At 38.8% G+C, this 6,307-nt stretch overlaps 1 long non-coding RNA gene across 3 annotated transcripts in view; it reads left to right on the plus strand.

Annotated features, from left to right (window-relative positions):
- The window catches only part of LOC106878534 (uncharacterized), a 24,335-nt gene that overhangs the window by 12,432 nt on the left and 5,596 nt on the right, over positions 1–6,307 (plus strand). For all 3 annotated transcript variants that reach the window (XR_008263645.1, XR_008263647.1, XR_008263646.1), the window contains exon 5: positions 5,799–5,919. This is a non-coding gene — a long non-coding RNA (uncharacterized LOC106878534). The remainder of the gene's footprint in view (positions 1–5,798; positions 5,920–6,307) is intronic.

Genomic DNA, 6,307 nt, shown 5'->3' on the forward strand with positions numbered 1-6,307 from the left:
TCTTCTTCTTCTTCTTCTTCTTCTTCTTCTTCTTCTTCTTCTTATTATTATTATTATTATTATTATTATTATTATTATTATAAGGTGGTGAGCTGACAGTATCGTTAGCTTGCTGGGCAAAATGCTTAGTGGCATTTTTATGCATTAATACATTCTGAGTTCAAATTCCGTCAAGGTCGACTTTGCCGTTCATCCTCTTGGGGTCCATAATATAAGTACCAGTTGAATATTGGGGTCGATGTAATCAACTTACCCCCACCCCACCAAAATTTCAGGCCTTGTGCCTTTAGTAGAAACAATTATTATGATTACCTTTGCCTTACTGAAGGCAGAGGTATTGTTTTCAGTTGTGTTCATCATAAGCATCCTCCCCTTCCTCCTCATACTTATCAATCATCATCATAATCCCACTCCACCTCCTCCTCCTCATCACCCTCCTCCTCCTACTCCTGATCATCATCACCACCCTTCTCCATCTTCCTCCTCCTCCTCCTCATCATCATCATCATCAACACCCTCCTCCATCCTCCTCCTTATCATCATCATCATTATCTTCATTAGATAATGCCTCTCCCTCCATGCTTGCATGGTTCAGACAGAGTCTGTTGAGGCAGATTTCATTCTGTGGCTGGATGCCCTTCTTGTCACCAACCCTCACCTGCTCCCAAGCAAGATACTATTTCCCCAAGGCCAGACATGTTCTTCACAGAAGATTGGAAACCAAGGACATCACTTTCATGATGGTGATGCTCACATACAACCATCACATGATGGTCAAGACAAGGGCACACACATACACACAAACACACAACCACACACACACATACACACACAAATACACACACATAAACACACATACACACATAAACACACACACACACATACGCACAACCACACATACATGCATAGTGTTGAAGGATTCCTCCAAGAATTGTTATCCTTCTGATGTCCTCCTACTCTTCCTCTTAGAAAATCATGATGATGATGATGGTGGTGGTGGAGCCGGTGAAGGTGGTTGTGGTACAGTAATGATGATGATGATGTTGGTGGTGGTGGCGAAGCTAGTGAAGGTGGTTGTGGTAATAATGATGGTGGTGGTCAAACCAGTGAAGGTGGTTATGATGATGATGATGGTGGTGGTGGTGGTGGTGGTGGTGGTGGTGGTGGTGTCAAAGCCAGTGAAGGTGGTTGTGGTAACGATGATGATGATGATGGCGGTGGTGGTGTCGAAGCCAGCAAAGGTGGTTGTGGTAATGGTGGTGGTAGCATTCAAGATGGTAAAAATGATTGTGATGGTAGTGGTGGTCAAAATGGAGAAGATGGTTGTGGTAATGACGATGATGGTGGTGATGATGATGATGATGATTACAACAATAACAGCAATGATGATGATGATGATAGCGATGCTGAAGACAGTGAGGACATCCAAAAAAAAAAAAGAAAAAAAGAAAAAGAGACGCCCGGTCTTGACTGAAATCCTCTGCAGTAAACATGTTGTGACATGTAGGAACATTATTAAATTGTCCGACTCTCTCCATCACAGATCTACATCAACCAATCTGGTACTTTGGTACTTTTCCGACAAAGGTCACACAAGTGTAATTCTGTTAACGAAATAAAAACAGATTGGAAAAAAAAACCCCAAAATAAAAAGAAAATAAATATTCAATTAACTAAAAGCATTTTGGGTAAAACCACAACTTTTCTAAAACTTGAAATATCTTTGAATTTTCTCTTTTGGTTTTGATATTGACCTGAAGAATTTCCAGTTCAACATGAAAGCAATAAAAGAGCTTAGGGGACCGATATCTCCTCCTTGAACTAAATAAATGAAAAGAATAAGAAAAAAAAAATCAATGACTGGAAAAATATGACCTATAAAACACAGAAATGTTTGTTCTGAATGAAGTCTGAGGTCGAAACATCTAAAATACCTGGAGGAGAGAAAGCACTAACGAGAAACACACAAGTAAAGCTCTTTCTTCCTACCTGGCTGTCTGGCTGCCTTTCTACCTGTTTCTCTCTCTCTTTGTCTCTGTCTTTCTGTCTTTCTCTCTGTCTGTTTCTCTCTGTCTCTCTCGCTCTTTGTCACTGTCTACCTGTCTGTCTCTGTCTCTCTTTTCGTCACTGTCTGTCTGTCTGTCTGTGTTTCTACCTCTTTCTATTGCTCTCTTTGTCTCTGTCTTTCTACCTCTCTCTCTCTCTCTCTCTCTCTCTCTATCTATCTATCTATCTTTCTATCATTCTACCTGTCTGCTTCTCTCTCTCTCTCTCTGTCTCTGTCTCTGTCTTTCTACCTGTCTGTTTCTTTCTGTCTCTCTCGCACTTTGTCTCTGTCTGTCTGTCTGTCTCTTTTTTCATCACTGTCTGTCTGTCTGTGTTTCTACCTCTTTCTATCTCTCTCTTTGTCTCTGTCTGTCTACCTGTCTCTGTTTCACCTTTTGTTGCTATCTTTCTACCTGTCTGTCTGTCTTTCTCTTTCTCTCTGTCTGTCTCTCTCTATTTCTGTCTGTCTGTCTCACTTTGTTTCTATTTGTCTGTCTCTTTCTCTCTGTCTGTCTGTCTCTCACTTTCTGCCTCTGTCTCTCTCTCTCTCTCAGTTTAATGTGGTATCTTTATTTTCTCATGTACACATGATGTAATGAGATTGTACCATGACATACTGAATGCCATACAATAATATCCCTTCCTACAACAGGCACAAAGCCTGAAATTCTGGGAAGGAGAAAATCAATTACGTTGACTCCAGTGACCCCAAAACGATAGAAAGCAAAGTCGACCTTGCCAGCATTTGAACTCAGAACGTAAGGGACAAAATGTTTAACCGCATTTTGTCTGACATGCTAATGGTTCTACCATATTGCTGCCATCTTAATAATAATCCTATCTACTGGAAGCACAAGGGTTCAAATCTGGGGGAAGGGATTAAGTCGATTACATCGACCCCAGTGCGTAACTGGTACTTATTTAATCGACCCCGAAAGGATAAAAGGTAAAGTCGACCTTGGCAGAATTTGAACTCAGAACATAAAGACAGACAAAATACCACTAAGCATTTCCCCCAGCATGCAAACGATTCTTTTCTACTCTAAACACAAGACCTGAAATTTTGGGGGAGGGGGCCAGTCAATTAGATTTCATTGCTACTATGGGAAATTATATTCTGCTTAATGAGTTTTTGCTTTACAAGCGATCTCCAGGAAAAAATTAACTCAAATATCAAGCATTACTGCACTTATGTATATACAAGTGCATTTTAAGTTCAAATTTAACCAGAGTTGATTTTAAGCTCTCTAACTTTGACGTTAGGATAAGTTAAAAGGGATTGACAAAGTGGTCAGTATTGACTCCTTAGGAAGTCTATGTTGCTATCTAAAGGGTTGATAAATTTTCATATTTTAGTGTGCACACACAACAGCGTGTAAGGTAAGTGCCCTGAGAGAAATGTTGGACATACGAAGCATCAGATGTGGTGTACAAGAGAGATGACTGTGCTAGTATGGTCATGTGCTGCGTATGAATGAGGAAAGCTGTGTGAAGAAGTGTCACACCCTAACAGAGGAAGGAATCTATGGAAGAGGGAGACCCAGGAAGACATGGGATGAAGTGTGAAGCATGACCTTCAAACGTTGGGTCTCACAGAAGCAATGACAAGAGACTGAGACTTTTGGAGATATGCTGTAATTGAGAAGACCCAGCAAGTAAAGTGAGATCACAGCCATAGCCTATACCAGCCCATTTTAAATGTACCCTTGAATCATGGGGCAATACGCTGTGCTTTGAGAAGACCTTTTGAGTCAATTAAAATCAAAAATCAAAATTACAATAAAAAATGGAAATTGTAGTTGTGGCTGATGACAATGCCACCTAACCAGCACCCATGCCAGTGGCATGTAATAAACATCATTCAAGTGTGGATCAATGCCAGTCCCATCTGACTGACTCCCTGTACCAGTGACATGTAAACAGCACTCTCCAAACATGGTCGATACCAGTCCCCACCCCCTGACTGGTTCCTCTGCCAGTGGCATGTAAAAAGCACCATCTGAATGTGGTCAGTACCAGTGCCGCCTGACTGGCTCCTATTCTGGTGGCACATAAAAAGCACCCACTTTGTATCATGCTGAATCTCCCCGAGAACTACATTAAAGGTACATGTGTCTGTAGAATGCTCAGCCACTTGCACGTTAATTTAACAAGCAGGCTGTTCCATTGATCAGATCAACTGGAACCCTCTTTGTTGAAACCAACAGAGTGCTACAATGATAATAGAAGACACTTGCCCAAGGAGCCAAGCAGTGGGACAGACCCTGAACCCATATGATAGGGAAGCAAATTGCTTAACTTCACACAACTAGATACGGTTATTTCATGAAATTATTGATTTTGAATTCAATATTTTCTATTTAAAACAAAAAAAAAATTAGAAAATTACTATTTGTAAATCTCACAATGAGAGATATTCAGCAACAGTACTTTGGAGTAAAGATTGTTTGCCAACATAACATGGCAGTCCTGGTTTAGGATGAATGTTGCTGTAATTTAGCCCCAGGAGACATCGTCTCCAGCTGGCTATATACGACATGATCTGTGTCCTTATATTATCGAACAAGGGAATCTAGCACCCCCACTCAGCTCAAAACAATATCTGTGTATCGTGATTTCTGGGTTATTTCCCTTCATCAGATATTGTTTTAATCTGAGTCGGGGTGCTAGATTCCCTTGTTCGAAAATATAAGGACACAAATTGTGTCGATGTCTCCTGGGGCTAAATTACAGCAACATTCATCCTAAACCAGGACTGCCATGTTATGTTGGCAAATTATCTTTACTCCAAAAGAAAAAAATGTTCTGAACTGAAATATAATTATCTGTATTGATAAGCAGACCCCCTCCCCAAACCAATTACAAATTGGATGGGAATAAGTGACCAGCAGTGAATTGTGAACTTCAAGATGTGTTCCAATATACTAAAATGTTGAACAAATTAATTTTAATGGTCAGGCTTTGAATATAATTGCTAGTTTGATAAGTGCTAACATACAAAACTCTCGGCCCTTGAGTCACTCTATTGCTTCTGCTAAAGTTTATCAAAAATATATATCTATAGGCGCCAGAGTGGCTATGTGGTAAGTAGCTTGCTTACCAACCATATGGTCCCGGGTTCAGTCTCACTGTGTGGCACCTTGGGCAAGTGTCTTCTACTATGACCTTGGGCCAACCAAAGCCTTGTGGGTCGATCTGGTAGATGGAAACTGAAAGAAACCCATCATATATACATGTGTGTGTGTGTGTATGTATATATGTATGTATGTATGTGTGTGTGTGTGTTTGTTCCCCCACCATCACTTGACAACCGATGTTGATGTGTTTATATTCCTGTAACTTAGCAGTTTAGTAAAAAAGACCAAGAGAATAAGTACTAGACTTACAACGAATAAGTCCTGGAGTCGATTTGCTCGACTAAATGTGGTTCTCCAGCATGGCCACAGTCAAATGACAAACAAATAAAAGAATACTCATGTTTTGAGCTCTGCTTTCCCTGTTTGCATCATGAAACCTGCTCCTGGAAATATCTCTCTTAGTGAATTAATTAGAAGTTTATAAAATGGCCTAATGAGGTGTAATCTCGTACAGTATTACAGACAGCATTTGGTAGTGAAGTTGTTAGCGAAGTATGGCATATTTAACTGTGCAGAAGAGAGGGCTATACACATGAGCATACATGCACATGTATGCACACAAATATATACCTATCTATCAATCTATCTATCTATCTTTCCCATTTTTTTTTTCAGATCCCTTTTGATCGGAATTTTACTTTTTTCTTATTTTCCCCCTTTTTTTTTAAATTTTGAAAAAGGAAAGCTCTACATTTGTATTTGTCCCCTCTGTGTTCAGCCCTGTGTGGCCAATAAAGTAAGTTATCTTTCCATCTATCTATCTAGCTATCTATCTATCTTTCTATCTACCTGTTTATCTATCTATCTGTTTATCAATCTATCTTTCTATCCATCTATTTATCTATCTATATATTTATCTATCTATCTATTTATCTATCTGTCTATCTATCTATCAAGCTTTCTATTTATTTATATATCTATATATATTTATCTATCTATCTATTTATCTATCTATATATTTATTTATATATCTATCTATCTATATATATTTATATATCTATCTATATATTTATTTATATATCTATCTATCTATCTATCTATTTATCTATCTACCTATCTATTTATCTATCTATCTCATTTTTCTATCTACCTGACTATATCTGTATATATATATATATATATAT

This window comes from Octopus bimaculoides, chromosome 3, assembly GCF_001194135.2.
Source record: "Octopus bimaculoides isolate UCB-OBI-ISO-001 chromosome 3, ASM119413v2, whole genome shotgun sequence".
Lineage (NCBI taxonomy): Eukaryota > Metazoa > Mollusca > Cephalopoda > Octopoda > Octopodidae > Octopus > Octopus bimaculoides.